Genomic DNA, 10,115 nt, shown 5'->3' with positions numbered 1-10,115 from the left:
CGGAGGGGTAGGGCGCAACAGCTCTCCCAGAATCTCTGGGAGAACGGCCCGGAGGCTCTCGTTCAGAGCGGCTGCAGAGAAAGGCATGGAGGTCGATGCAGGCGTCGACGTCAGAACCTGTTCCGGGCGTGGAGGCTGTTCCGGGCTGTCCAGAGTGGAGCGCATCGACACCTCCTGAACAGAGGATGAGCGGTCCTCTCGGTGCTGATGCCTGGTGGGTGCCGACTCCCTCGGCGACCCAGAGCTCTCGGTGCCGACCCGGGAAGGAGACCGATGACGATGCTTCTTCGATTTCTTGGAACGAAGCATGTCACCGGAGCTTCCCGGCACCGACGAGGAGGACGTAGAATCCAGTCGTCGCTTCCTTGGGGCCGAGGCCGAAGGAGGTCGGTCTCGAGGGGGCTGTACCGCAGGAGCCCTCAGGGTAGGGGGAGACCCACCCGAAGGCTCACCGCCACCAGCAGGGGAATGGACAGCCCTCACCTGCACTCCAGACGAAGCACCACCGTCCGACGACATCAGCAGACGAGGTCCCGGTACCACCGGCGTCGATGCAGCTATCCGATGTCTCGGCGCCAATGCAGAGGGCCGATGCCTCGATGCACTGGCGGCCGAGGATGAAGCTCTGGACGCTGAAGACGTCGATGCACTCGATACCCCCGGTGCCGATGCCGACGAAGAGCCCGAGAACAAAACGTTCCACTGGGCCAATCTCGCTACCTGAGTCCGCTTTTGCAAAAGGGAACACAGACTACAGGCCTGCGGGCGGTGCCCAGCCCCCAAGCACTGAAGACACGACGCGTGCCTGTCAGTGAGCGAGATGACCCGGGCGCACTGGGTGCACTTCTTGAAGCTGCTGGTAGACTTCGATGTCATGGGCAGAAAAATCACGCCGGCGAAATCAAAAGTCGAAATGGCGGAAAAGGCACCGAAAAAACAAGGGGAAGAAAACTTCGACCCGAGGCCTAAAAGCGGCCTACCCCGACGACGAAAGAAAACTTACTGGGGCGAAAGCTGAAAATAGTGGAGGAAGAAAAGACCAAGAGTCTTTTCCCACACAGAAAGGATTAGAATTTTTCTTTTTCGAAAAACACACGAACAAACGTGCGAGGTCGACTTTGCGGGGCCCGACACGGCGAAACACGACCGTACCGAGCGCGGACAAAAGAAGACTGACGAACACGAGCCGGTTCGGGCGGGAAGACGGCCGCGCATGCGCGGTGTGCATGAGCGCGCGAGGACTAGCAAAGGCCTTTGCTAGTGAAGTTTCCGATTGGAGGGGCTGCCGTGGACGTCACCCATCAGTGAGAACAAGCAGCCTGCTTGTCCTCGGAGAATATACTTTGACACAGTTCCGCATAGGTGACTGATAAATCAACTTAGTGCCCTCGGTACAGGCCCTAAAGTGACTGACTGGTTAAAAACTGGTTAAATGGACGGAGATAGAGAGTAGTGATAGATGGAGTTTGCTCCGAGGAAAAGGATGTTATCAGTGATGTACTGCAGGGATTGGTCCTCAGGCTGGCTCCTTATAACATCTTTATGCGTGATATTGCTGAAGGACCTTCTGGTAAGGTTTGTCTCTTTGCAGATGATAACAAACTCTGTAATTGAGTTGAGGAGTGGCCTAGTGGTTAGGGTGGTGGACTTTGGTCCTGGGGAACTGAGGAACTGAGTTCGATTCCCGGCACAGGCAGCTCCTTGTGACTCTGGGCAAGTCACTTAACCCTCCATTGCCCCATGTAAGCCGCATTGAGCCTGCCATGAGTGGGAAAGCGCGGGGTACAAATGTAACACCCTGGAGACACCCTGGAGGGTATGGAAAGATGAATTGGTTCAGGAGGCAGATACATGCTAAGGAACACTGGTTGCCTGAAGGGAGGAAATTGGAATGAAGTACACCTTAACGCAATACCATCTGTAACTCTGCCCGGTAATGGCAACCGCCACTATGGCAAATGTAAGCCACATTGAGCCTGCAAATAGGTGGGAAAATGTGGGATACAAATGCTACAAATAAAATAATAAAGCATGACCAGGGGTCTAGCGAAGCTTGAAGAATGGTCCAGGAATTGGCAACAAAGATTTAATACTAAAAAATACAGGGTCATGTACTTGGGTTGCAAATATCCAAGGGAACGGTACAATATAGGGGGTGAAGAACTTTTGTGTATGAAAGAAGAGCAGGACTTGGAAGTGATCATATCTGATGATCTTTGGTCAAACAGGTAGAAAAGGCAATAGTCAAAGCCAAAAGGATGTCCGGGGGCATAGGGAGAGGAATGGCCAGCAGAAAAAAAGAGGCAATAATGCCCTTGTATAAGATTCTGGTGAGGCCCCATCAGTAGCCTACCAAGGGCGGGGCAGTGGGGGTGGTCGGCCCCGGGTGCACACTGCAGGGGAGTGCAGGTTACCTGTTCCCTCTGATGTTACGTCCTATTCTGGGGCAGGAAACTGGTGGAGCCGATAGCCACGTGACTGCTCCCAGCACCCCTAGGAGGTAACAGCAATGCGCCGGGGTGTGTAGAAATGATGCTGCGCCTGGGGGGCGAGGAGGTGCGCAATGGCAACCCAGCCCAGGTGGCAGCCAACCAAGGAATATTAGTAGTAGTAGTAGTAGTAGAATACTGTGTGCAGTTCTGGAGACCGCACAGTCAAAAAGATATAAACAGGATGAAGCTGGTCCACAGGGCAGCTACAAAACTGGTTAGTGGTCTCTCTCATAAAGCATATGGGGACAGAATTAGACCTCAATATGTATTTATTTAGATTTTGCTCACACCTTTTTCAGTAGTAGCTCAAGGTGAGTTATATTCAGGTACTCTGGATATTTCTCTGTCCCAGGAGGGCTCACAATCTAAGTTTGTACCTGAGGCAATGGAGGGTTAAGTGACTTGCCCAAGATCACAAGGAGCAGCAGTGGGATTTGAACTGGCCACCTCTGGATTGCAAGACTGGTGCTCTAACCACTAGGCCTCTCCTCCACTCTGTATACTCTGAAAGAAAGGTGGGAGAGAGGGGATATAACCTAGATGTTTAAATATCTCTATGGCATTAATATACAGGGGGTGAGCTTTTTCAAATGAAGGAAAACTCTGGAATGAGAGGGCACAGGATGAAGTTAAGAGGTTATAGGCTCAGGAGTAATCTAAGGAAATACTTTTTCATGGAAAAGGTGATGGACTCATGGAATAGCCTCCTAGTGGAGGTGGTCGAGATATGGACTGTGCCTGAATTTAAGAAGGGAAAGGAGGAGATAGTGGTTGCTGAGGATGGGCAGACTGGATGGGCCATTTGGCTCTTATCTGCTATCAAGTTTCTATGTTATGTTACTAATCAGTATTATGTATATGCACAAGCCATGTATGTATTATCCTGGGTTATACTTATACAATACTGTAATTTCCATAAGGTACAGCACAAATCTTTGTAGTTCAGACAGAAAATCTGATTGCTGAATCCCTGTCTCTCAGCGCTCATACAATAACTGAATGTATAATGTGTAATTACCAAAACTGTTTGTTTCTGTGTTTTGGTAATTATACATGAGTCTGCTGTTTGATGTTGAGTAATGTTTTGGTATTTGAGGTTGATTATCAATGTTTTTATGGAAACCACCTAGTTATAGGTGGTATATAAGTTTTTAACATGGGCGTAGTTTGACTGTTTCATTTGAGGGGGGGGGGGGCAAAAGGGTGATGCTTGGTGCATTAACATATTCATTTGCATACAGACATCTCATACATATTCATGATTATTCCAAAGGAAACAAAGGCTTAGACTGAATATGAAGCAGCATACCAAAAATAGTCAAGATAATTTTTTAAAACTGAAATGAGCCAATCCCATGGAACATTTCTCTCACAAAGCCCCCTCTTGCATTCACATGAATTGGCACAGAAAGAGCACACTTTACCTCTCCCCTTTCCCTAGGCCTGACACCAACACCTTCCTCTTTTCTCCTTTTCCAAAGACCAACTCTTTCTCCCTTCCTTCCTTCCTCTCTCCCTCCTTACCAGCACTTCCCAGTTTTGTTTATTTCCAAAACTTACATACCACAATATCTACCATTCTATATGGTGTACAAACTAACATGCCACTATGCACAGCCACCGACATAGAGTTGAACTGGCAGTATCACGGAAGCAAGGCAGCACTGAGTCCCCTGAGGAAGCCACATGGTGAAACGGGTCCCCGTAGGGACATTTTCCAACTGCCTCCCACTGCCGCATATAAGCTAAGTTGGACTGTCATTTTATTGTCACAGTGTGAAAAAGTTTTTGCACGCATAAAAGTATACTGTTGAGGGTTTTTATGACCTATGATTGAAGCCAGCACTGTGATTAAGACGCTGTAACTGATTAACACAGCAGCACAGGAAGTGTCAAAGGCGTCTGAGGTCTTTTCCCCTAACTTTTTTTATATAATACAAAAATAAGTGGTTGCCACAGAGAACACCTTTTCTCACTTTGTTTTTTGGATTGTAGGTACAAACTAACATACACATTTTTATTAAAACGCATAATACAAAAATCATCATAAACAAAACATTACCTCCTGTTTAGTTCTTCTAATTTAAAAACAGCCAGATACTGTTACTATCATATCACTTTTTGCTACATGGATAGAAAAAAATAGCCCCCCACCCACAGCCATCCCCATAAGGCAGGACCTTTTCCTGGGGCCATCCACAGGCAGCACTTTATCCAATCCCCTACCCCTACAGGCAGTACTTGACAGCACTTACCCTCAGGGGTGGCTCAAGGCAATCTGCTTCCTCCTGTGAGGGATGAGGTGGCATCCCCCTCCCAAGGCTCCCAAATAAGAAGGCCCTCTGAAAGTTCTGGTTAGGAAGGAGTGAGAAGGTCCCCTTACTAGTCAGGCAGTTGTCTCAAGGAAAAATAAATAATGCAATTTATATGCCCAAGCTTTACTTAAAAAAAGTAAACTTCATCAGCAAAAATTGTTTGAGATAAATTATGTTGCCTGGAACTCTAATATAAAAAATACAGACCCCTGGCTCTGCATTGACACAGTGTTAACAGCAAACATACATTCTACATCTACAGAAGTCTTTCTCACATGCAATATGTGCAGAGCAGAACTATGGTATGTTCTTATAGAATTCACCATACCAAAAAAAAAAAAAAAAAAAATCTCATTCTAGTTTCATCTCAGTAGCAGCAACGTAACCCCACTCCAGCAGCAAACCTATTATGAATAAATACAAAACCATACAAAAGTCAAATCTACTATTCCATATTAGCACTGACAAGGACCTTCCTAGCAAAAGGAAGAATCATAAGAATCACAGTGATTCCTATTGAGATAACTGAACAAGCTGGAATACTATATCAGAATAACTGACCCCAGGCACACATGCAGAACACAAATAGACTCTCTCTAAATACAGAATGTGACCACAAACTAAAAGTAAAAATATGTAGACAAAATTAATGTGAAACTTCAAAAAGTCAGATTCTGTATGCAGCACACTAGAGAAATAGAAAGCGATGCATTTGCTCCTGTAATGTGCAACATATAAAGATAGCAGATGTCAATTACCAAAACTGACACATTCCAATCAATAAATGGAAAATAATTTCTCTACCTTTTTTTTGTTGGTCTGGTGGTTTTTTTTTTTCTAATCATATTGATCATAGTTTCTGCTTCATCTTTCTTCTATCCTCTTAGTGTGCTATCCAGGGCCTCTTGTCCATTTGCCATTTCTTTTCTGCATTCCTATCTTCTTCATTTCCTCATTGATTTTTCATACTCAGCTTTCTCCAATTTATTTTCTGCCTCTCAATTAAATGTCTCCTTCTCATCCTCCTGTCTTCAAGCTCCCTATTTTCACTGTTTCTATCTCTCCCACCCTCATCAAACATCTCTCCTTTCTTCCCTTCTTCTCCAACCATATCAGGCATTTCCCCTGTCTTCCCTTCCGTCATGTCCAGTTATCTCTCCCTGATCTTCCCTATCACCTACTTCCATGTTCAGTAGGTCCTCCCAGCTCGAGGGCTCTGATCATGGGGCGCTAGCAAACGCCGGCGCTAGTATGGCGATAACAGCCTCTAGCACCGGCGTTTGCTTCTGATCATCCCCCTGTTAGATTCTTCATCCCAGCTAGCACTTCAGAATTTACCAAATCAATGTGTCCTTTTAGCTCACCTAGGGGCCCATTTACTAAACCAAACGCCCAACGCACACCAAAATGGAGTTACTGCCCAGCTACCACATGGCTCTTGCGGTAATTTCATTTTTGGCATGCGTCCAATACGCGCGTCCAAAAAATATTTTTTATTTTTGGACGCATGTATTGGGTGCACGTCAAGTGGCATTTGACGCGCATAGGTCATTACCGCCTGGTTACCGTGTGAGACTTTACCACTAGGTCAATGGCTGGCGGTAAGGTCTCAGACCCAAAATGGATGCGCGGCAATTTTCATTTTGCTGCACGTCCATTTTCGGCAAAAAATTTAAAAAGGCATTTTTTACAGGTGCACTGAAAAATGATTCTGAGCACATGTAAAACATGCGTCTACACCACCGCAGGCCATTTTTCAGCATGCCTTTGTAAGGCCCCCTAGCCATTGCAGGAAATCACCTCTGGTGACCAGGAGTTCCTCCTCAGAAGCCAACTGCTGCTGGCCATGAGACACCATCCAGCTCATTTTCGAAAGAGAAAGATGCCCATATTTCGACCCAAATCGGGAGGTGGGCGCCTTTCTCCCGTGGGCGCCCAAATTGGTATAATCGAAAGCCAATTTTGAGCGCCTCCAACTGCAGTATGTCGCGGGAATGGACAAAGTTGATGGGGACGTGTCGGAGGCATGGTGAAGGCGGGACTGGGGCGTGTTTATCAGCCGAGAGATGGGTGCGCTCGGCCGATAATGGAAAAAAGAAGGGCACCAGAAGCGAGAATTTGGGTCACTTTTTTGGACCCTTTTTTTTCACGAACAAGTCCCCCAACTGCCCAGATGACCACCGGAGGGAATTGGGGATGACCTCCCCTAACTCCCCCAGTGGTCACTAACCCCCTCCCACCAAAAAAAAATAACTTTAAAAACTTTTTTTTCCAGCCTGTATGTCATACCCAGCTCCATCACAGCAGTATGCAGGTCCCTGGAGCAGTGGAGTTAGTGGGTGCAGTGGACCCAGGCCCATCCCCCCCTACCTGTTACACTTGTGCTGCTAAATGGGACCACTCCAAACCGCCCCCAAAACGCACTGTACCCACATCTAGGTGCCCCCCTTCAGCCATAAGTGCTATGGTAATGGTGTAGAGTTGTGGGCAGTGGGTTTTTGGGGGGATTTGGGAAGCTCAGCACCCACGGTAAGGGAGCTATGGACTTGGGAGGTTTTTTTTTTAATTGTTACAAGTGCCCCCTAGGGTGCCCAGTTGGTGTCCTGGCATGTGAGGGGGACCAGTGCACTAAGAATCCTGGCCCCTCCCACGACTAAATGCCTTGGATTTGTTCATTATTGAGCTGGGCGCCTTCTGTTTCCATTATCGCTGAAAACCGATACCGCCCAGCTCAAATCCGCCCAAATGCGATGCATCTGCCCGGCACAAACCGTATTATCGAAACAAAAGATGGACGCCCATCTTTTTCGAAAATACGGTCTGTCCCGCCCCTTCGCGTACCCGTCCTCGGAGATGGGCGTTCGCGTTTGATTATGCCCCTCCATGTCTTTTTCTGCATTAGGCGTGTGCACAGAGTCTGCCATCATTCTTTCTGTTACGTCTGTGCTTTCCTCGCCCTCTGGTGGCCAGAACGGGTGGCTGCTATGGACCATCACCCGTTCCAGATTTCTGCTTAGTCCGGTCCGGATCTTCCAGGCTGAGTTCCAGGTGCTGCTGGGCTTATTAGCCTTTTGGAATCTCTCTGCAATTGCCTTTGCATTGCGTCTTAGGCCCTGGTACGTGGGTGCTTGTGCACTTCTGCCTGAGAGACTTTGTCTGGACCTGATTCTGCGTTTGCTGGTTTCCTGCCTTTTGAACCTTGCCTGATCCTGGACTTTGCTTTGCTTGCCACCTGCCTTTTGACCCTTTGTCTGGACCTGGACTTTGCTTTGCTTGCCGCCTGCCTTTTGAACTTTTGCCTGGACCTGGACTTTGCTTTGCTTGCCGCCTGCCTTTTGAACCTTTGCCTGGACCTGTCTTCTGCTTGCTGGCTGACTGCCTAGAGACCTAGCCTGGATTTGCCGGTACGTCTGTTCTGCCTTGCTTCTGGTGTGGGGTGGTTTTGCCTGCTACTGCCGCTCCTCGGCAGTGGTCCAAGGGCTCACAAACCCAGTTCCTGTTTAGTAACATGACACCTTCACTGTGCCGGGGTGAAAGAATTCAAAAAGATCATTGGATTTACTGTGAGTCACAGCTATCAAATGACCATCACCACTTCAGTTTTCAATCCACAAAATAAATGGAGGTCAGGGAGTGTCCAGAACTGTATTATATTAATTAGAATCCAGTGCTCCGTCATCTGCTTGGGGGAGTAACAATTTCCTCCCCGCAGAATTTGTTTTTAAAAATGAAGTCCAGCCCAGTATCTGGTTTCCAACAGTGGTCCATCTAAGTCACAAGTACCTGGCAGAGTCCCAAAAAGCAAAAGGATTCATGTTACTTAATCATGTCAAACCCTTTTTTAAACCCAGATACGGTAACTGCTTTTACCACTCGCTCCAGAGCTCAACTATATGTTAAGTGACAATTATTTCTCCTATTTGTTTTAAATGTGCCACTATGTAACCACAGCACAACCAAGAAAAATGGAAATGGAACCCTTACATATACAGCAAAACAATCCAAGAGTAGGGGTGAACCAAAATGACACTTCCAGCCAAATTAATAACATGTGAATCTTTATTGAGCACCACTCATTCATGAGACCTGACACAGGTCCATATTTTGATGGGAAACACCCGTCTGATTCAGGGGTCACTCACCAAACATAAAAATAAAAATAGGAATGAAATTACAAAAAAGAAATATTTTTACAATATTAAAAATCACAAACGTTCATAATGTATAAAACTATAAATTACAAAACTGACTGATAAAAAATATGTATATCACAAAACAGGTAAAAAAAACCTTTTAAATATATCATCATAAATTATGTTAATTAAAATAAAATTAAAACAGACACCTCAAAATGTGTGTAATTTATATAAGATATCTGCCCTAAGGTTCGTTTTCGTTCACATAGCACAAATATATATGTGTGTTTGTGTGTATACATATACATGCATACATACACATATACACACAAACACACATATATATTTGTACATTTAGCACATGATAATCAATAGCACGCGCTAAAAACACTAACGCGCCTCTAGCATGGCTTCTTAGTAAGGGCCACAAGCAGCTATCTCAAATTTTAAAAATATATATCTAAAAGAACTATATCAAAACAAAGAACCATTGGATGTATGATATATACAGCACATCTAAAAACAATATCAAAAACAATAGTGATAATAAATATATAATGAAAAAACTATACCAAAAAAACCTAACTAAACTAAAAGGAGGAAAAATTACACATCACCCTAGTATGTCCTTTCTATAGATTTGGGTAAAAACTTCTTTTTCTAAACACTACCTATAACTATGTCAAAAACAATAGTGATATAAATATTTAGGGGCCCTTTTACAAAGGCACGTTAGGCATTACGCGCGTGCAACATGTGCCAAAATGAGACTACCGCCAGGCTACCGCAGCCACCTGGTGGTAATTTCAGATTTGGCGCACACCCATACTGCCTGGATGATTTATTTCTTTCCTCCCACGTGTGGTGTTTCTGGCGGTAATCGGCACTCATCAACCAGTCACTGCGCATGTAGTGTGTGAACCCTTACCGCTAGAATGGAGGGCGTTAAGGGCTCAGGCCGTTTTTAGGCACGTGCTGGTTTTAGTTTTACCACATGCCCTTTTCCTGTCCCATTAAAAAAAATCTTTTTTGCAGACGGGGTAAAAACTGTCCCGCGCCTACACTACCACAAGCCACTTTTTACCACGGCTTAGTAAAAGGATCCCATAATGATAAAACTATACCAAAAAAACCTAACTAAACTAAAAAGGAGGGAAAATTACACATCACTC

Source organism: Microcaecilia unicolor, chromosome 8 (assembly GCF_901765095.1).
Source record: "Microcaecilia unicolor chromosome 8, aMicUni1.1, whole genome shotgun sequence".
NCBI lineage: Eukaryota > Metazoa > Chordata > Amphibia > Gymnophiona > Siphonopidae > Microcaecilia > Microcaecilia unicolor.
Note: the sequence above shows the minus strand (reverse complement) of the source record.